This window comes from Doryrhamphus excisus, linkage group LG8 (assembly GCF_037039965.1).
Source record: "Doryrhamphus excisus strain RoL-2023G ecotype Guam linkage group LG8, RoL_Dexc_Guam_v1.1, whole genome shotgun sequence".
Taxonomy (NCBI): Eukaryota; Metazoa; Chordata; class Actinopteri; order Syngnathiformes; family Syngnathidae; genus Doryrhamphus; species Doryrhamphus excisus.
In genome coordinates this window covers 10,531,754-10,552,594 of record NC_136364.1, presented here as the reverse complement: position 1 = coordinate 10,552,594, position 20,841 = coordinate 10,531,754, and the positions used below count along the sequence as shown (strand labels likewise).

Sequence of the window (20,841 nt, the reverse complement as noted above, 5' to 3'; positions counted from 1 at the left end):
TTTGGTCGTTAACAGGTCAGGTGACCTAAGTGGGGTACACACATGATTATGAATCGGTATCATAAGGGCACCGGTGCCTACGTAAACCATAGCAACCAGACTAGCAAAATTCGAACACAGCACACACATTTCTCAGCAGCGCACTCTACAACAGCAACACAACACTTCCTCATTATCACCAAATCACGGCCACAGCTAGCCAGGTGCAAATAGCAAAATTACGAACATTAGTTAGCATGTTGGAACACAAGCAGGTCGTCTTAACAATTACTTACAATTAAGACCTCAGTTTTTGTTATTCATTTCTTCCAAAGTTCTACAAAAACCAAAATGTACAAAAACTGCTATTTTTTCCCATTGGAAATTACGTAAATTCTGTATAAGGCACTCAAAAATATGAACCAAAAATAAATTTTATAGACACTATTGTAGTTTTACATGAAGACAACTATCAATTTCCCGGTTGATGTATGTTCCCCGCTATGGTCATGAGAGAAAGAACGAGATTGTAAGGTGCTGGACTCACTCCAAAGCACAAGGTCACAACTGAATGTACCGTTTTTTTGCCGTTGCATTTTTGGTATTCCCCAAATTGCTTTTTTGTTTTTTTTTTTTTTTGTTCCTGGGATGCGTAGTTGTGGCCATGAAGGAGTAAGAACGGGGGCAAGGAACTTCGCCATCCGAGAGGTGGTCGGAGTAGAGCCGCTGTTCCTTCACATCGAGGAGATACATTTGAGGTGGCTTCATCATGTAGTCCAGATGCCTCCTGAACACGTCCTTGTTGAGGTTTTCCTAGCATGCCCAGCCGGGAGGAGGCCCAGGGGCAGGCCTAAAGCACGCTGGAGGGATTATGTCTCACAGCTGGCCATGGAACGCCTTGGTGTCCTCCCGGTGGAACTGGAAGACATAGTCGTAGACCAGGAAGCTGGGCTTCCCTACTGAGACTGCAGCCCCTGCGACCCAAAAGAAAATGGAATGGAAATGAATGGAACTTATTTTTGACGCAATTTTCTTTGGCATCATGGTGGTTTATTTAGCAGTCAGACTCAAACTATGCGTGGGGAGTAAGACAACAGTGTTTAGGGCGCTTTGTTTTGGCACTGGACTTTGTGGAACAGGCAAACGGACTAGTTTGTTACATTCATAACTGTATGAAAACATACGCAGACATCTTGTCTAGTGTCTTGACGACATGGGTGCAGGTTTTCAAATATTTGTCTTAAAATTTCAACACATCTTCAAGACATGTATTGGGACGTCTTGCTTTGGGTTCTTACGACATCTTAAGATCCCTTGCCAGCACCGCTGATTGTGTTTGATTGGCATGACAACACATAGAAGCTGAAATCTAACATACACACTCTGGAACCAGTGCCCCCCAAAGACTCGTACTAAATCAAGATAATATACTGTTGGGAATAAAATTAACACAATTCTGCAGTGGTGATCAGTGGCGTCATTAGGCCTATTTTATTACCCTATTATATGAAATTTGTCAGAGAAAAAAAATAATTAATTTATAAAAAAAATATCTAGTTATTTAGGGGGGCTTACTACTAGTAGTAATCAGAAGAAGAATAATGATGACAGTAATAATAATAGGCTAATTAATAATATCATAATGATTATTATATAATCGATCACTGTCCACTGGACAGAATGGTTGCAGAGCTTGAGCAGCGGTTTTGCAGTGTAGATTGTGTGTACTTGTGGAAATTTAATGGTGGTCTAAAACAACTGAGTATCTCTACTAAATCTTTCCAAAAGTGGGAAAGTTATATTGTTATTGGTTCTTGGTTGTTATTTGTTTTTTGGATTTTTTGGAACGTCTACTACGTTCATTCATATCCTGTGCATCTCCAGGGGGCTAAGCCCCGCTGTCCTCAGAACCTTGTGACGCCCCTGGTGGTGATATCGTAGCCTCACCAGCATGTGAAGTTGAACACTCCCACCCTGTTGTGTTGCAAGCGGTTGTCGCTGTCCATCAGGTACTTTGTTTATCATCATGCATGGAATTATCTTGGTGGAGTGCTATTCTCGCAGTGTAGTTAAGTGTCTATCTGTGAGTTACAGTGAAGAAAATAAGTATTTGAACACCCTGCTATTTTGCTATTTCTCCCACTTAGAAATCATGGAGGGGTCTGAAATTTTCATCGTAGGTGCATGTCCACTGTGAGAGAGATAAACTAAAAAGAAAAATCCAGAAATCACAATGCATGATTTTTTAACAATTTATTTGTGTGATACAGCTGCAAATAAGTATTTGAACACCTGAGAAAATGAATGTTAATATTTGGTACAGTAGCCTTTGTTTGCTATTACAGAGGTCAAACGTTTCCTGTAGTTTTTCACCAGGTTTGCACACACTGCAGGAGGGATCTTGGCCCACTCCTCCACACAGATCTTCTCTAGATCAGTCAGGTTTCTGGGCTGTCGCTGAGAAACACGGAGTTTGAGCTCCCTCCAAAGATTTTCGATTGGGTTCAGGTCTGGAGACTGGCTGGGCCATGCTAGAACCTTGATATGCTTCTTACGGAGCCACTCCTTGGTTTTCCTGGCTGTGTGCTTCGGGTCGTTGTCATGTTGGAAGACCCAGCCACGACCCATCTTCAATGCTCTGACAGAGGGAAGGAGGTTGTTCCCCAAAATCTCACAATACACGGCCCCAGTCATCCTCTCTTTAATGCAGTGCACTCGTCCTGTCCCATGTGCAGAAAAACACCCCCAAAGCATGATGCTACCACCCCCATGCTTCACAGTAGGGATGGTGTTCTTCGGATTGTACTCTTCATTCTTCTTCCTCCAAACACGCTTATTGGAATTATGACCAAAAAGTTCTATTTTGGTCTCATCTGACCATAAAACTTTCTCCCATGACTCCTCTGTATCATCCAAATGGTCATATGCAAACTTAAGACGGGCCTTGACATGTGCTGGTTTAAGCAGGGGAACCTTTCGTGCCATGCATGATTTCACATCATGACGTCTTAGTGTATTACCTACAGTAACCTTGGAAACGGTGGTCCCAGCTCTTTTCAGGTCATTGACCAAGTCCTGTCGTGTAGTTCTGGGCTGATTCCTCACCTTTCTTAGAATCATTGAGACCCCACGAGGTGATATCTTGCATGGGGCTCCACTCCGATTGAGATTGACCGTCATGTTTAGCTTCTTCCATTTTCTAATGATAGCTCCAACAGTGGACCTTTTTTCACCAAGCTGCTTGGTAATTGCTCCGTAGCCCTTTCCAGCCTTGTGGAGGTGTACAATTTTGTCTCTGGTGTCTTTGGACAGCTCTTTGGTCTTCGCCATGTTACAAGTTAAAGTCTTACTGATTGTATGGGGTGGACAGGTGTCTTTATGCAGCTAACGACCTCAAACAGGTGCATCTGATTCAGGATGATACATGGAGTGCAGGTGGACTTCTAATGGGCAGACTAACAGGTCTTTCAGGGTCAGAATTCTAGATGATACACAGGTGTTCAAATACTTATTTGCAGCTGTATCACACAAATAAATTGTTAAAAAATCATGCATTGTGATTTCTGGATTTTTCTTTTTAGTTTATCTCTCTCACAGTGGACATGCACCTACGATGAAAATTTCAGACCCCTCCATGATTTCTAAGTGGGAGAAATAGCAAAATAGCAGGGTGTTCAAATACTTATTTTCTTCACTGTATGTGACATCTCCTCAGCACCTCCCTCAAGTCCAATACTGACATCATGTTTGTGTGCAGCTCAGTAGCCATGGAGACTGGATCATGATGAGAAGGGGAGGGGGTGTTTGCCCTGTCAGGGGGCCAATCGTGGGTCAGTTAGTGGACCTTTCTCTGTCTCCGACTCACAGTCAGATGACCTCTCACCCCCTTTGGCGACAGGGAGACACACGGCAGTTGTTCAGGGAACAATAAATGTCTCCTGGCTTTATCACGCGGGCAGCTTGTTAACTTCCATCATGTTCAAGACGCTCACATCGCACAACTGTTTTTTTATTTCTTACCGGTCATCACTTCTCAACTTCAGGCTGGACATAACCTTGAGTGCTCGACCCTCCTCCCGCCCTCTTCACCCCCGTCCATCCATCCGCCCCTCCATCCATCCTTCTGTCTATCTATCTGTACAGAGATGGCAGCCTCTGAGAAATGGTGGCCCACTCTGAAGAAGTGTGATCCATTTAGATAGCAGCAAGACTTGTGGGTGTGCGCACACACACACACACTCGGCAGAAACACATGCATATGGACTTCAGGCCTGGCTAACCACATACATGTGCACACACATCATGCAAAGACACTTTCTGCACAGACACACACACACAGCAATCTCTTGACATACACTCGCTCGGTTGTCAAGTCATCTCAGATAAGCTTGAGTGACAGGTGGGGAGTGTTCCGCAGCTTGATATCTCTGTTTCATCGTTATTGCGTAGCATTTGTTTAATCTGATTGGTATCACTTCCTTTCCCAAAAAGCGACCATTCATGCCAAACCGGGGCCTGTTTGTTGTGTTTTTCCCCCCAACCATTCATCCCGATGTTTCTCCTCTTTGTGTCACCTCGCTTGTTAATTTCCCTCCCACCTTTTTCTATCTGTGTTCAAACACATTGCAGCGCCTCCGCTCCGTCATCTAGGGGGATTTTTTTTTTCAATTCAGCAGCAGATGTATGTATGCTCAAGCTATATTTTGAGGATTCAGGCCTTGTATACTCGCTCACTTACAAGCCTCCGCCTCCTCTAACTCCCCCATCCCCATCCCCATCCCCATCCCCATCCCCATCCCCATCCCCATCCCCTGGCCTTCCTTGTGCTCCATTCCTCTTATTTCTTATCTACTTTCTTCTCCCACTTGCACCTCCATGTCATTGCAAAATCTCTCCTGTCTTGTTCTCCCTCACTCTGGCGTCTCTTGTCTGTTTCTTTTAGCTCTGCACTCTCTATCAGTCTCTCTATGCCGCCGCCGCCGCCGCTTGTCGTGCCCCCCCCCCCCCTCATGGCTCACCGTGTCGTGTCCCTAATTTATTTATAATTAGTGCTCTTTGTCGGGATGCGCAGGGAATGTTAAAGTACACGCCACCTCACTCTGGGTACAAATGGGCTGGTGTTCTTGCACCCCCCCAACCTCACCCCTCCCACCTCCGACCGACATGGCCGCTGGGATGGACAAGCCCTTGGATTGCAATCCAGGTTGTTTACATTGCAAAGAGCTCCTAAAAGTCTTGAATTTCCTCTATAAAACAAGCTTCTTTTTTTTCCACCACAAATGACTGTCGACTTGATGAATAATTCATCATTTCTGGAAAAGATAGTACTTAGAATACAGTGGAACCTCCAAAATCAACCACGATTTGTTCCATGACGCTGGTCGACGTTCGATTTTTTCTCATATTGAAACACTTTTCCCCCAAACTTGTCTATTAAAAGCCATCATGAAACCTTTATCACAGCCACATTCCACTAGTCTAATTTGTGCACACTTTTTTCACTGGCTCCTTATCTAGGCTCTTGTTTTATTGGTGACCTTTCACTATAAGCCTTGCGTTGTGAAATTTAGAAGTCCCCTGAACAATTTAGTCGACTGTACAGGCAATGTTTTAAGCAGCATTTTAACTGTCATGCAAGTGTAGAAGTAAGTTAACCATACTAAAAAAAAAAAAAAGTACAGTCGAACCTTTGGTTTTTGTATCATTCTGTTTTCATGGAACTTGCCTCGGTTTTCGGACACCGTCTCCGATTTCACACTGTATCGCACTTACAAAGTTGTCTGTTTGCCTTCTACAAAATCAAGTGCAGAAAAAAAGCTTGTTGTTGCTGACTCACTGTCTGTACATTGTTTGCTGAGGGGAACAGCTAAATCACCCGTCATGGGGGCCAAAGAAAGTTGCGAGTGCCAGGAATGAGCTAAAGGAGGTTCGTTCTTTAATTTTCTGCCGCTTCACCTCACGAGGAGCGCGGGGGTGCTGGAGCCTATCCCATCTCTCTTTGGGCGAGAGGCGGGGTACACCCTGGACTGGTCGCCAGCCAATCACAGGGCACATATAGACTAATATAGCTATATACATATAGACTTTATAGCTAAAGGAGGTGAGAAACACTATTGAATTCATTCTCATTCTGCATGGTAAGGGTACGGAAGGCTTTTCAGCATAAAATCTATTATGAATCTTTTATGTGTATGCGACAGATCAGTTGGATTTACATTATTTACTTGGGAACTCATTCGCTACCAAAGATGTATTTATATGTTTCTGTCAACCCAAACTTTTTTCTTTTTTTTTAGCACAAGAGACAAAAATGGGTGATGATACAACTGCATAATGGAAGACATCAATCTCGGTGCAGTTTTAAGCTGTAAAAACGCCCACAGGGTGGCAGAAGTGCATTTTATAACAATTTAAATGCATGCTGCGCTGCAACCAGGAAGTGAAAAAGTAAGCCGTGTAGCATCCACCAAGGTTACGCATTGAATTTTAACGTGTGCACATGAGCGCAAATGCGTACACATGAGCGCAAATGCGTACACATGAGCGCAAATGCGTACACACACACACACACACACACACACACAGTATCAGAACTGATATTTTGCTGAATGTTGATGATGTTTGCTGATGTTCTACTACTGATTACAAAAGAACCTAAAAAAGTAGAAACTTTTTTGTGCCTTGAGAAATCAGTCAAAATCATCAAAAATGGCTAGTACTGAGAGGGACAACTTTTGAGAAATGCCTGGAATTGAATGAGTTAAGTAAATGAAAACAGAGGTTTGACTGTACCTTTCACAGTGGGAGACTATAACATAGAAAGATGTTTACGTTTTGACTTGCACGTTCCATTTTTGTGTGGATCTGGGCCATGTCCAGTGTAGGTACCTGACCAGAGCTCTCCTAGATTTTGTACTGAAATTGTACTGAGCAGCCAGGGCAGAGCTCTGTGGGCGTGTTGCATTCTATGTCGTTTCGATGTTGCATTTCCAGTTCTATGGTTGTCATCACATGTTCCCTCATTGCTGTTTTGTGAGACTTTATCTGATTGTCCTAATATTTAGTTTAAATTCTGAAGTGTACGACTTTTTTTTTTTAATGGCGTTCAACTTTTGAGGTTCCACCGTTGGGGGAGTTGTGACTGACATCTGCCGAGATACGCACACACACATTGTCAAGAGCCCTCATCTGTGAAACGCCTGAATGCAAAGCAGAATAACAAGATGGGACAACAAGTAATCTGAAAGTGTAATTTATTAAACATTCTGTTGGCTCTCCCTCCCCTCCCCACCCAAAAATGAGGTGTTTTGGCAGAGTGACTTAAAAAAAAAAAAGACATTTTCCTTATTTTTTCTTATCACACCACATTAATGTCAACCTTGTCGTCACACATAACGTACATGACTGCGGATGACGGTGCTGACAGGCTTGGCAGTGTGTGTGTGTGTGTGTGTGATCAACGAGGAAGAGCTTTTGTCCTTGGGCTTGAGAGGGCACCTGGCTCCTCTTTCCCGGCTTTGTGATCTCTGGGTTGCGTCTCTATCCTTTCTCTATCTGTCTCTTCCTCTTTTCCTCTCAACTCAGATCCCTTCATCCACCCTCCCCTCCAAAAAAAAAACCCACCTCCCCACCCATCTCACGTTCTCCCTCTCCTCTGCCCAAGGCGATGCCGTCCTGCAGGCTTTGATCAGGAGGCCAGGGACGAGAGAGGAAGTGGGTCAGAAAGTTGTGCTGGAGACTGCAGGAGAACAAGGCTGGAATATCGAGTAGGTGAGGCTGGGAGAGAGGGAGCATGAGATGGGGTAATATATAGCGGGGGGGGGGGGGTAGTTTGTTAAAAAAAATAAGAAGGGGTGGGGAGTGAGAAAAGAGGTGAAATGGGGCAACGGTGAGAAGTTGGGGGAGCGGGAAGCTGCCTAAACTAAACGAGCAGAAGGAGATAAAAAGAAAGTGAAGTGAGCAACAGGATGAGATAGAGGAGAAGGACGTGGGAAAGGAGAAGTGTCTTCATTTGCTAAAGAGGAGGAGGAGGAGGAGGAGGGAAGGAGGCATTTGTCTTGAACGTGATGCTCAGCATTTAAACAGCAGGTCGGAGGATAAGGCCTGGTTTTAACTATGCTACACAGCGCAGGATGGATTGTGTAGATCATTTGTGTGTGTGTGTGTGTGTGTCCCAGCCGTATAGCCTTTTATTGTAGCGCTGGTATTATTTTTTAAAAGATCATTAAGATGCGTACTTTATTAATATTCAGATGAAACCATTAATATTCACGGTGTGTTTCTGCTCTCCTTGTGTCGTCAGCTCACCTGGGACTGGGGAGGGCAGGTGGGGGTATAATGGGAAGAATGGAAAGGGTGGGGAGCAAAAAGGAAGAGTTTAGGGGGCACGTGAAGGAGATCCAGAAAGATGAGATGAAGAGAGAGGTGAGCGACAATGGAGATGATTCCCAAAGTGGAAGGGTGCAGGAGGTGCAGTGGGCGTCCTGTGAGGGGCGTTGTGATGGACAATCTGGCTGTGCGGGGCGAGGAGGAGATGGGGGAAGGTTGGCCTCACCATGGGGACTGCTGGGGTGAGACGGGTGAGGGATTTTTTTTTTAAAGGGGATGCAGAGGAGCAGACAAGGTTTGGTTCTGGAGTAATTGGACCAATGGGAGGATAACACACACACACGTACAAGTAAAACAAACCATATAGTACACACACACACACACACACACAATATGCACTCATTTGCATTGTTCTTTGTGAATAAATCAAACAATTTAAAGTGTTTTAATATGCATTTCAGATCCATGCCTATTTTATCTGTTCATGCACGCATGCAATAGACACACATTTTAAATTCATCAAAACAATTTCCTCCCATTCAGGATCATATTTGGTACCACAAACTTTCAGGTCATGTCATGTTCAGGTCATGATAATATAAAGTATAAAATAATATAAAACAATACAAAACAATATAAAATGTTGCAATTAAATAAAATAAAAGGAAAGAAAATTCTACTTGTAATAGTAATAGTGCAAAAAAATATATATATAATTGTTGTCATGGTAATATATTTTTCTTATATAATGGCTGAAATAATTATTTGTAAAAGTATCAAATAGAAGTATTTCAGTCAGTCATAACATATATCCATAACCTTTAACATGTATCTCTGTGGTAATCAATAACTAAAAGTCATATCCACTCTTGTAATAGTTTTGACTTTTATGTTAATTGATTGGCACCTCTTTCAGCTAATCAATTATTGGCAAACTGTTCAAATTGCACTCCTTTAAGGTGATGGATCTATGCATTTTCGTGGCGCCAATATGCATATATACTATATGCACACACACATACCTTACAGATACACATGCACAAAAGCAGGCAGCAAATTAAAGTGGTAATTACTTCTAAGCCCAGGAAGGTGAAGGATTGTATGGCAGGGAGCAATGGGTCACTTCTGAATAGAGAATACAGCGGAGCAGGCAGACAGTGTGAAAGGCAGATATGCATCTCAATGAAATATGGAGGGAGCGTATTCAACAGAAGGCAAAATGGCTCTTTAATGGCCACGTGCCCTCAAAGAAATTGTCATTTGGATACATTTGGAATATTATCTCTGCTACGGCATCATTAAAAGAACCTTTTGTATCGTCGACATATACGTGTCAGGCTGCAGTCGGGACCCAGCCTTGTTATTCTAAATAAAAATAGCAGAGTGCTGACATTCCTTTGTTTCCTGGCCCGATAGAGTGAAATATCCATGTTTCTTTCATTCTGTGAGAGGACTGTGCGTCAATACTAAAATCTGGATGATGTTCCTATCCGGTAGTGAGTACTCGAGGTCCTGAAATCGACTTGACTAGTTCCATTGTTTCTATTTGAGTCAACTTTAAGGGGAACTTCAAGCCTGTTTCCCATAAGAAATACTGAAAGTGGATTTGATTGATTTCAGTGTCAAATTGCCGCCATCTTAGAACATTTTATCATTCTTAACGGCCATACAAGTTTAGAAAGAGGTCGAAAACTTCAATATTGACTCATTCACTACCAAAGACATATTAATACGTTTTTTACGTTTTTTTGCTCGAGATGCACAAAGAGTTGATGATGCAACTCCACAATAAAAGAGTACATTTGGTGTAATTTTAAGCTGGAAAAACGGCTACAAGGTGGCAGAAGTGCATTTTAGAAGTCTGTGTGGAGTTAGCATGTTCTCCCCGTGCATGCGTGGGTTTTCTCCGGTTACTCCGGTTTCCTCCTACATTCCAAAAACATGCTAGGTTAATTGGCGACTCCAAATTGTCCATAGGTATGAATGTGAGTGTGAATAGTTGTTTGTATATTAGTCTATATGTGCCCTGTGATTGGCTGGCGATCAGTCCAGGATGTACCTCGCCTATCGCCCGAAGACAGCTGGTATAGGTTCCAGCACCCCTGGACCCTAGTGAGGATAAGCTGCATAGAAAATGGATGGGGATTACTTTGCTTACTATGGATGTTACAACACACTTTTGTGTGTTGTGTTATTGTTGTTTGGACATTTTGGCTAAATATATACAGAATGTTTAAATATGTTATGCTTGAAATTTATTTAGACACAAAAGGCCTTTTTTGTTGAGAACTGATGAAGCTTACCTATGGTAGGTTCTATTGCTGATTACTAAAGAACACAAAGATAGGAATAGACAAGTTGATGGAGTACTCTTGCTAGTATTGAAGATAAACTTACTACATAAATGTGTAAATTACTGTAAACTTAGCTGATTTGTTTACTCTGTCGCAAACAAGTTCCCATGCCGCTGTTTTTCAAATTATCTCTCCTTTATTTTTGAGAAATGTCTGTGAAAGTATGACTTTTTCCTCCATGTTTACCTGTGTGAGAGAGAACTGAATAGCATCCTGTCAGAAGTCAGTCAGGATGCATTCATGGTCGCACACAATATAGGATTTTTTAAACTCATCACAAAGATGTGCATTTTCCTGACTTGGGTGTTATTAATAATATTTGAGCATTGCAAAGGGAGACACAACAAAGAGGCTGGGGAGCCGTGGATTGCTGACCCTTGGGCTGGGCGATATATCGATATTTTTAAAATATTTATATTTCTGTTTAGCATGATGCGTTTTAAGTGTTTGATAGTGCTTTATTTATTACTTTTTATGTTTTTTTTGTGCCATGCCGACCCCTTAAGCAAGTGTGCAGCTACTGATGTTCATCTTGTTACGAGTTCCACTGACAATGCAACCTGGGCCTCCTTATATGGGCATGCTCAGTCACAATCTGAATGTGTAGAAAACCTATTGAAACAGTACAGAAAGTGGTGCAGAGTCTGGAAAATCTAGAAGCTTTCTGTGTTGTTATTGTGTGTAGCAGCTCTATAGGAGTCCACAACTCAATACAAAGGCCCGCAAGTGAGTGTAATAGGTGCCCTTTAAACTAAATGTATGTGCAGTCAAACCTGGGTTTTTGAACACCCCATTAGTTGTATCATTCGGTCTTTTATGAAAGTTTTGCCCTGGTTTTTGTAGTTAAGGCACAACATTGTGCATAACAAACTAGTCTGTTTTGGTCTTTACTGTATCATTCACTGAAATGAGTGCCCAAATATAGCAGCCGACATGTTGCTGACTCATTTTTATTGAGTGTGAATGCTAAAGAACCCGTCATGGGGGTCGAAGAAAGTTGTGAGTGCCAGCCATTTCCTCTCTGGAAAACTGTATCGAATTGAAGAAAAAAATTCATTGCAAAGGACGAAGATAGCCTCCCCTCCTCCATTCCCGCTCCTTCGCCAACAAGAGGCTTCAATCATGTAAAAAGATAATCCATCCACCTCTGGGGGCTGGAATATAAAGATATTGATACTTTTGCACAGGTGTGCCTTAGGCTGGCAACAATAAAAGGTCACTCCAAAATTTGACAGGTGACATCTGTGGCATTGCGTCCAGTGGTCAAACTCACTTTGAGAAACACAAGAAAAAAAAAGTCATCGCCAAGTACAAAGATGCTCCTCGCAGACTTTAATGAAGATTAAAGAGATGTTAAATGTCCATTTGTTCATTTCACTCATCATATGTATGCATTTTGCCTTTTCTGCATGTGAAATTGAAATTATTTTTCATAAAATATATTTACTTTATTTTCTATGGGAAAAATTGCTTCAGTTTTTGTATGTTTCAGTTTTCAACTGACTTTTTAGAACGAGTTAATAATGACAGGCTTACTCCTGTAAGAACATCAAATTCCTTCCACTTCCTTGAACACACCGTACAAAAGAAGTTCATAGGGAGTTATGATTTTTACCATTCGGTAAAACATTCACCCATGTAGAATAATAACAAATGATGTATATATTCAGGCGCTTATTCATACAGGGTTCCTTCTTTGCTACACTTAGTAACACTTCTATGGCGTCACACATGCGCAACAGTAATTATTTGATTTTAAATCCCAGCTGGGTGTTTTTTGCAAGACCCAAAAAGCGAGCATGTTCATGGACTAGACCGGGGTAGAGCAAACTACGGCCCGGGAGCCACATCCGGCCCGCCAGTTGCTTCTTGCAACGTATTTAATATAAACTTTAACATACAAGCTGGCGACATGACTTGAAAGTAGTCAGTCAATCGGAGACAGCCTTGGTGGTTTAACTCCCTCACCCTTGGTGCCAAAACACAAGTCAACAAATATGTGACACACAAGTGTCTGGGAAGTAAAAAAAAAAATGGATGTTGACATGCTCTTCAATCGTCAATGTTTTAAGGTTCTCGGTTCATATTCTATATCACACATCCTTTATTTGTGTCCATTGCAGGTGTCTTATTTAGTGAGACACAAGCACATGTAGCTGTATGGTTGTCTGACACTATTACAGTTAAAATAAGATAAATAATTCCAGGTGGACTGTTAGTATTGTAAGCGTAAAATAGTGCCCCCCGGCCAATTTTGTTCACTCAATATGGCCTGCAAGTTAAAAAGTTAGCAGTCTCACACACACACATACAGACTTTCTCAATTAGAAATACACATATTTCAAGTCTGCTTGAAGTCTGCTTGAAGGACAAGTCTGCTTGAAGGACAAATGGGGATGACTTGGAGGACAACACTGCGTGTACTTCCACTGCAGACATGATGCACACACCATTCCATCCATGCATGTGAGGGAAAGCAACATGTTTTCTGTCTGTGTAGTGGAGAGAAAGGGGGGCTCACAGGGGGCTCATTGACAACCTCATTCAACCACCCCCTCCCCTCCCTCCTCTCCCGGGCCGTGGCTGACATGTCCCACAATGAGGCGGGAGGGAGGCTGTCGTACAACCCCCCCCCACTCCCCAAATGCGTCTTCATTTGCCTGAACTTTTCACACGTCTTTTCCCCCCTTTTGTTGCAGGCCGCCTGCTCACCACCACCGTGCAGGCGCACCGCTCTGCCCAGTTTCCGCTGCAGCTACTTTTCTTCTCAACCACCTCGCCCCCCCTTTCCCACTTTGCCTTCCTCTTACCCCCTCATCTTCCCACAACATAACCCCAACCTTTTTTTAGCTTGACATAATCTGAAATGGTACTTAAGTGAATTTATGTCTACTTCTGTGCACTAACTTATGTGCTATTTGCTCCTTTATGCTGCAGAGATGCAGGAAAGCGGCGAGCGCGAGAGAGGGAGAGATTTGAAACTCAGACCACGGACGAGACAGCCTATCAGTATTCAGCGGAGAAAGTGAGTGATGGAGGGAGAGACAGGGAGAGAGGGAGAAAAGAGGAGGAGGGTGATGTATCAATATTCTGAGTAGCGTTTGAGGGCAAGGGGAACGAACAGAGGAGAGGTGGAAGGCACGGGGGGGGGTGTATTTTGGTATAGAGCGTATACTTGAGTGTGATGATTTGTTCACTTATACATACACGCCTTCAAACGTACAGTATATGTGTTGTTTATGTTGCGTCCGTTTTTGATTGACTTGATGAACTTAAGCATGTAAAACTTTTTCTATGTACTCAAAAGGCCTCTTAGGTAGTGTGCACAAATCTAATTTGTTTCCATTGCCAAGATAATCCATCCAAGATGCTGATTAGATTGTTGTACATGTGTGCCTGAGGCTGGCCACAATAAAAGGCCACTCAAAATTGACATTTGTGGCAATGTGCTAGGTGATAAAACTGGACATCTTGGAGCAATGTGGGTGAAGTGTCTTTGCCCAAAGACACTACAGCAGTGACTGGGTTGGAGGTAGCGGGATTCGGATGACGCACTCCACCTCCTGAGCCACGCCATCCATAATTGAGGTTCTACTTGACTATTTCCGTTCCCTGTTACTTCAGTCATTGACAATGTGCTCAGAGTTCAAACCAGTGTTTCCCATAAGAAATAATGGTGGGACAAATAAGCTGTTAGCATCATGAAACCTTTTGTTAAGTGTATACAGGAAATGTATAATGTAGGAAAAGTAACAGTTCAAGTTTTTTAGTGTGTAAAACAAAGCTTTTTTAACCACGGTTTTTAAGAAAGTATCAAGTATCAAGCTGGTTCTGCTGTCAAAACCCCCCAAAACAAAACATAACAGGCTGGCTTTTCCTCCTTATGGAAGGACACAGTGATAAACACCGTCCAGCTCATGCACGCCCGAATGACGTTTCTATTTCATTGTCCAATTAACGAGAATAATGAAGTCACACTTGTAGGAAAGACACAGAGCTCCCCACACAGGCTGTAGAAAGTCTGTCCATCCATCCATTTTCTATGCCGCTTATCGTCACTAGGGTTTCGGGTGTATGCTGGAACTTATCCCAGCTGACTTCAGGTCAGAGGTGGGGTAAACCCTGGGCTGGTTGCCAGCCAATTGCAGGGCACGTATAGACAAACAACCATTCACACTCACAGTCGCTAATTAACCTAACATGCATGCCTTTTAAATGTGGAGAAAACATATGCACACACGGGGAGAAAATGCAAACGCCACACAGAGATGCCCAAGCAGTGAATCGAACCCCCCTGTGTGGCCAACATGCTAACCACTCGTCCACTGTGTGGCCTGTAGAAAGTCATGGTGTGTAATAAATGTTACTGCAACATTATACTGTATTACTGTGACATGCTGACAACAGACAATGCCATGATCAAAGGCACTCACACTGGGCAGGCTTGCACACGAAACCGAGAGGAGGCACTACACCGTTATCTTAGGCTTGTTCTCTGTGTTTGATCAGGAAATAGTGATTTTTACTCAAGAAACTGAGGGGAAACAATGCAAATCATACAGAAAATACATAAAATACATTTATAATACAGTTCAATGGACAAATACTCAGATTTATTTTAGGTTGTTATTTGTCTCACCTGCCTTACAAGCCACTTCCTGCAATATACTCCGTTTCAGGTTCAGTGGTTGTCATCACATTTTTGCCTCTTTGCCATTACTCATTACCTTCAGTGGTAGTATCGCAAAAAAGCCAAAGAAAAAGCACAACCAGTCCTTTAGATGCAAGTTTGGCCACAATGTTTTTTTCCGACAAAAACTCCCTCAAAGTTTCCAAATTGTGCAAGATGTATGATATTCAAATGTTGTAGTTCAAATGTACTGGCTATGGGACAATACTGATGTCTTCACAACACATTATTTACATCATATTATCACCACAGCCAAACACATTTCTTCTAAGTGTCAAGATAAGACTCAAGAAAAATGGTCCCCAAGAAAAGTCATTAAAGGTTGACGTTTCATATTTCAAACGTAACCAAATGAAGACGTCAGTTGAGCTATACAATATGTGCCTTGATGTAAAATCACCTCGCCCTTGCGTATCCCCTTTCCTGAGTCTTGTCTAACACTGGAGAGTTTTGATGGCTAACTTTAAATCCTACTTGTATTAGAATCGCTTGTCTTCTTTGCTGTCATTGCATAAGCTGTACTCACTTCTTGTGTACACTGCAGACAGTCCCGAGAGGTGCAACAACAAGTCTGTCTCAACAATGATATCATTTTTTTTTTGGCCATACCTGTCAGCCCTCCCATTTTCACCAGGGAGACTCCCGTATATTGCCCTTCTTTCCTAACGCGCTCCTGTTTCAGTACTTTCCCGTTAATGTTCTCGTATTTCAACATTTTAGCAGCGTCCCGTCCACTCGACCACACTGGAACAAAATTGATGTACAGTAATCCGTCATTTATTGCGTTTAATTGGTTCCAGACACAACTGTGGTAGGTTCATTTCCGTGAAGAGGAATTTCTTATTCATAAATCAAATATAGAAAGCCTGTTTTTGACTTGTAAATCTGTTTTTTGACATTATTAGAGACCTATAGACATGAAATAACACCCCTATAGTCACCTTTACACTCAATATACCCAATATAGTACACATAATAAGGAAAAATTTGAGAAATTTAAGAAATTCTGGTGGTGGAGTCCGGGTGTAAAAACCTGAGGTGTTATTTTACTGGTATGCTGCTTTTATTTTGAATAACCAATTCAATTATTAGTCAAAAATATGCACTATAAAATATGAACTATAATACAAATATAAGGCATTCAGAAGATCCATCCATTGACTTTGCGATATGTAGTGTTCTACACTGGGTGTTGGGTGAGACACACAAGCACCAGACTCGATCGGCAAAACAACAGGGTTTTATTGATCTCACTGCAGACGTTAACAGGTTCTTGCTTCCTCACACAAGCGCCTGTTGCGGCTACAACACACCGAGCTGAAACTCAACTACGAACCTCTGACATCACTTCCTGCCTGTGCCCCACTCAACACACCGGAATACATTTACAGCAACATTTTCCCTTATTTTCAAATGCAAATGTTGACAGATATGCAGACAAGGGTACGTTAATTATGTGCTGCATTCTTGTTGAGTGATTTATTAGCACAATGACAATATATATGTTTATACCAAGACAACACTTTTCTTTTACAGACCAGTCTGATCTGATGCATATATACGGACTCCCTCCGTTTGCAAGGGATTTCTGAAGTCACGAATAAGATGACATCAGCCTTTAATAAAGCCTCATTTTTAATGCAGTGGTATTAACTAGGGCACTTGTTGAAATACTTGGAAATTATTTGAATTGGACAAGACTTTTTTTTTTGCAAGTTTAGTCACTTTTGCAAGTGTTTCATCATAATATTGATAAGTGTGAAATAATCACTTTTATTATTAACATAAGCTTTATTTGAAGAGAACCCGCATGGCAGTATAATGAAGTTCTCAAATATGGTAGACCGTGTAATGTTTTCTTTTATATATATAGTTTTATGATTGGGGTTGTTTTTTAAAAAAAAAAAATCTGCCTTATTATCCTTTATATTTATTGTAATCCTAATATTGTGAACTCACATTTCCACATTTTGCATTTTTTTCAACAGGACAGGACGGGCCCATATAGGAAAAGGATGTGCGCGTTTGTGTGTGTGCGCATGGCGGAATCTCCCCACTTGTTTGGACCGTCCACTCCTCCGTCGCCGGCTCTCCTTCATTCTTTCGCTCCGGCTGCTCATCAGCATTTGAAAGGCAACTTTGACAGTGAGAAAGAAAAGTGAGGAGGGAGGGAAGAGAGCGATGGAGCTTGGTTGGTTGCTTGTGAGTGGTGGTGGTGGGGTGGGGGTAAACGAAAAGCGTGAGGCAGGCGTAGAGCGCCAGGAAGAGACTGAGGCGAGGGGCTGAACAAGCATGCCTTTTATATGTACTAGTGACTGAGAGAGGGAGAGAGAGTGAGAGAGCAGCTGAAGGCAGAGACAACTGGTGTGTGCACAGCTTTCCCTGGAGGAAATGGAAAGAAAGAAGCTTCAGCGAGGAGAGAGGGATGGAGGGTAGCATGCCGGTTTGATAGAGAGAGAGAGAGAGAGAGAGAGAGAGAGAAGGAGGCTGGAAGAGATTCTCACACTGGCTGTGTCCTAATCCGAGTCCATCTCCTGGAGGCAGCGGAGCAGAGTGTTAGTGAAGTGAGTCTAAGAGGCGAGGAGAGGTACATCAGCTAGCACACACACACACTAGGAGTCCACAATGTGTCCGGCTTTGCTTCTGTGAAAGTAAAAGAGGGAGGCAAGGAGAGACTGACTGCCACGGTCCCAAGCCCATTCGGCTCTACTCGCACACGCACACACACACACACGTACACACACGCAAACATAGTGTTTGTGTTTTGGCTTGAGGTGGTGGAAGAGGTGGCAGTGCATTGGGGTGGGGTGGGGGGGCACCCAGGACAGGACAGGGCAGAGCTGGGGCACCGGAGAGGAGGAAGAGGAGGAGGAGAGAGACAAAGTGGATGAGATCAGAAGCAGCACATCCAATGCTGGAAATGCCCGTCAGGTGAGTGGATTCTTAAAACACACACATGCTTGCTTGCATACACACACACACACACTTCAGCTTTTTAGCAGAAACGTGCGCACAAAAGTGTGTTGACTTGAATGCATTTCATCCTGTCTTTTCACATCTATCTGAATTTGTAACTTTTTTCTTGCAAGTCTCATCTCGTCTCTCTTCAGGTTCATTTTTAATAATGCCACCACTTTCATTTGAATACAAACACGCCTCATGTTGTTTATTGCTTTTTAGAGTTCCACAAAAAGACCGAAGTTGTTATTGTGTCTGCATGTCTTTGGGTGGTAATGCCTTGCCACTTTAAGACTCGTGCACGTCCGCATCTGTGTTTGTGTAGGAGTTCAGGAGTTGTGCAAGGCGGTGGGTCCATTTCCACCTGCAGAAGGCAGAATTGGTGACAGTTTAGTGGCTCAGTTGCATTGGGAGCCTTCAGGCTGTTTGCAGCAGGTGGTCTGAACTGGCACAATGACTGTGGTGAACGCACAAAGTAAACAGCGTCAAACCATCACATTGTTGTCATTTGCAGCCTTTCTCAGGGCTATTTCTTTCAACTCTGCTGTTCTTTACATTTCTTTTGTTTTTGCAACTTCCACCCTCACGCGCAGCTCTGATTTCTGTCGAAAAATGATCTTTTGTATGTTTTGCACACTATATTTCTGGATGAAAGCAGGATTCTTTCAGTGAACATCTTTATGCATTTGCATCTCGTGACAAAATGCAATATGCAAAGTGCAATGGCTTGTTTATCCTTGGCGGAGGTCTTCTCTCCAATCATTCTAGTTTGGTCTGCCTCATAGCAGCGAAATCATTTGCCCACACACCTGCGTGAATAGCAGCTGTCACAGATAAACGCACACATAAACCACCAACCTGCTCTGTACTGAATACTGAACATGTTCCCGCTGCCATTTTACATCCGAAAAAGAGGAATATTTCTTCGACTGCTGTTGGCGCTGGGAGCTTCAATAAAAATGGGATTGCGCCCCTGACTAGAAACAGACCCGCGTCATCACATTTCGTGCATGGGCCCGCTGAGCCCTTTGAGCCTCTCCATCCGCTTCAGCCCCGACATGTGCAAGTATATGGACGCCTCACCCGTGACCCACCTTTAGGCCTTTTTTTATTAGGGGCAGCTTCTTCCTGTGGCTTTTCACTTAAGACGCCAGCGCTCGGTGAAAAAGAAGGCGACCCTGCCCTGGATCGCTGTGACCGTAGAAGGAAATTCAACATGTTTGAAAGGCAGGATGAGTAGAAGTCTCATTTTACCGCATCAGCACCTCTGTGTGTTTTTGATGATGCTGTGAGCTTTGCATCCTCGTTTCCACCGCTTTGGCAAAACCTCTTTTGAGCATAAATAATGCTGCTTGCATTCTAGGAAACAACCGTGTATGACTGCAATATCTTAGAATAAACATACGCCCCAACCTCCACAGTCCACCATGTTTTAATTGCGTGACACCGGTTAATATACAGTAACCTTTCCTATCGTGATGATATTTGAAATAATCAGTCAAAAGCAGTACTAAAGTCGCTTCGTGTACGCACAACGCTGTGTTTACAACTGGCCAGGCAGGCCAGTTTTACATAACACGCTGTCACGCAAGTGTAAAAAGAAGTGAACTGCAGCTGATGTGAAGACGCATGATGAACGGGCATCGCATACACATTAAGGAGGCGGCTAGAGAGACAAGTTGTATCACTTGTGTACCGAGTGACCCAACGGCGTGGCTGGTTTGGAAGAGACCAAGTCATCTTGAACCGGGTTAGCTCATTTGTCTTTACGCGGGTTGGCACAAAGAGGTGATGATCCAACTCTCGGTGCAGAAATGCATTTTATAAGAGCACGGCCTGCATCTTTGCCTTGTAGAAGAGCGCGCTGCACCAACCAGGAAGTGAAACGGCTTGAACCCGGAATTGTTTACGCCTGTACACGCACTTGAAAATTGTAAGTAGTTCATGGTGTTATATTAGTTTAAAAAAAAATATTTTCGTATAAACAGCCTCTTTTTGTATTGTTTATGTTGTGGCATGGTTGTTTAGACATTTTGCCTAAATATATAAGGCTAAATTTGTGTCAAAGTGTACATTATGCTTGAAATGTATCTTTTCACAAAACTGATATTTTGGTGAAACTTACCCATGTTCTACTGCTGATTACTAAAGAACGGAAAAAGGTAGAAACAAACTTTATTTCCTGTTGAAAGATGAAAGTCTAATCTTTCTTTTGGTATATACCATATCTACAAGAACACAAAAATCTCTCAAAATCATCCAAAATGGCCGGTACTGAGAGGGAGGGTTTTTAGAAAATGGCTGGGATTGAGTTAAAAATAAAGTGCTTCCTTTATCGTCCGCCATATTGTACTTAGCAGCCAGGAAGGAGATGTTTTGCAATTGCTATCCTATTTCTCGTCTTTTCCAACACCGCTTTTCCGTTTGTCAAGCATGCACACAACTTTTAGGCAAATTTGTTGTCATAAAATGGTGTGTGTTGTGTTGGTCAGTGTTGAATTGTGAACAGGATACATTGATGTCGCACCGTGG

The 20,841-nt window shown here is 42.7% G+C and overlaps 1 protein-coding gene and 1 long non-coding RNA gene across 4 annotated transcripts in view; both read left to right on the top strand.

The window, feature by feature from the left end:
* Positions 1–14,251, top strand: part of LOC144899652 (uncharacterized) — a 29,995-nt gene extending 15,744 nt beyond the window's left edge. The window contains exons 1-3 of one of the 2 annotated variants that reach the window (XR_013627978.1): positions 7,487–7,749; positions 13,599–13,686; positions 14,115–14,251. This is a non-coding gene — a long non-coding RNA (uncharacterized LOC144899652). Of the gene's footprint in view, positions 1–7,486; positions 7,750–13,598; positions 13,687–14,114 lie in introns of those variants that run through there. The other variant, XR_013627977.1, reaches the window with a different exon arrangement.
* Positions 14,252–17,595: 3,344 nt separating this feature from the next.
* npas1 (neuronal PAS domain protein 1) overlaps positions 17,596–20,841 on the top strand; it is a 50,284-nt gene continuing 47,038 nt past the window's right edge. For both annotated transcript variants that reach the window (XM_058079675.2, XM_078792812.1), the window contains exon 1: positions 17,596–18,282. The gene's annotated coding sequence lies outside the window, so the exon portion shown is untranslated. The remainder of the gene's footprint in view (positions 18,283–20,841) is intronic.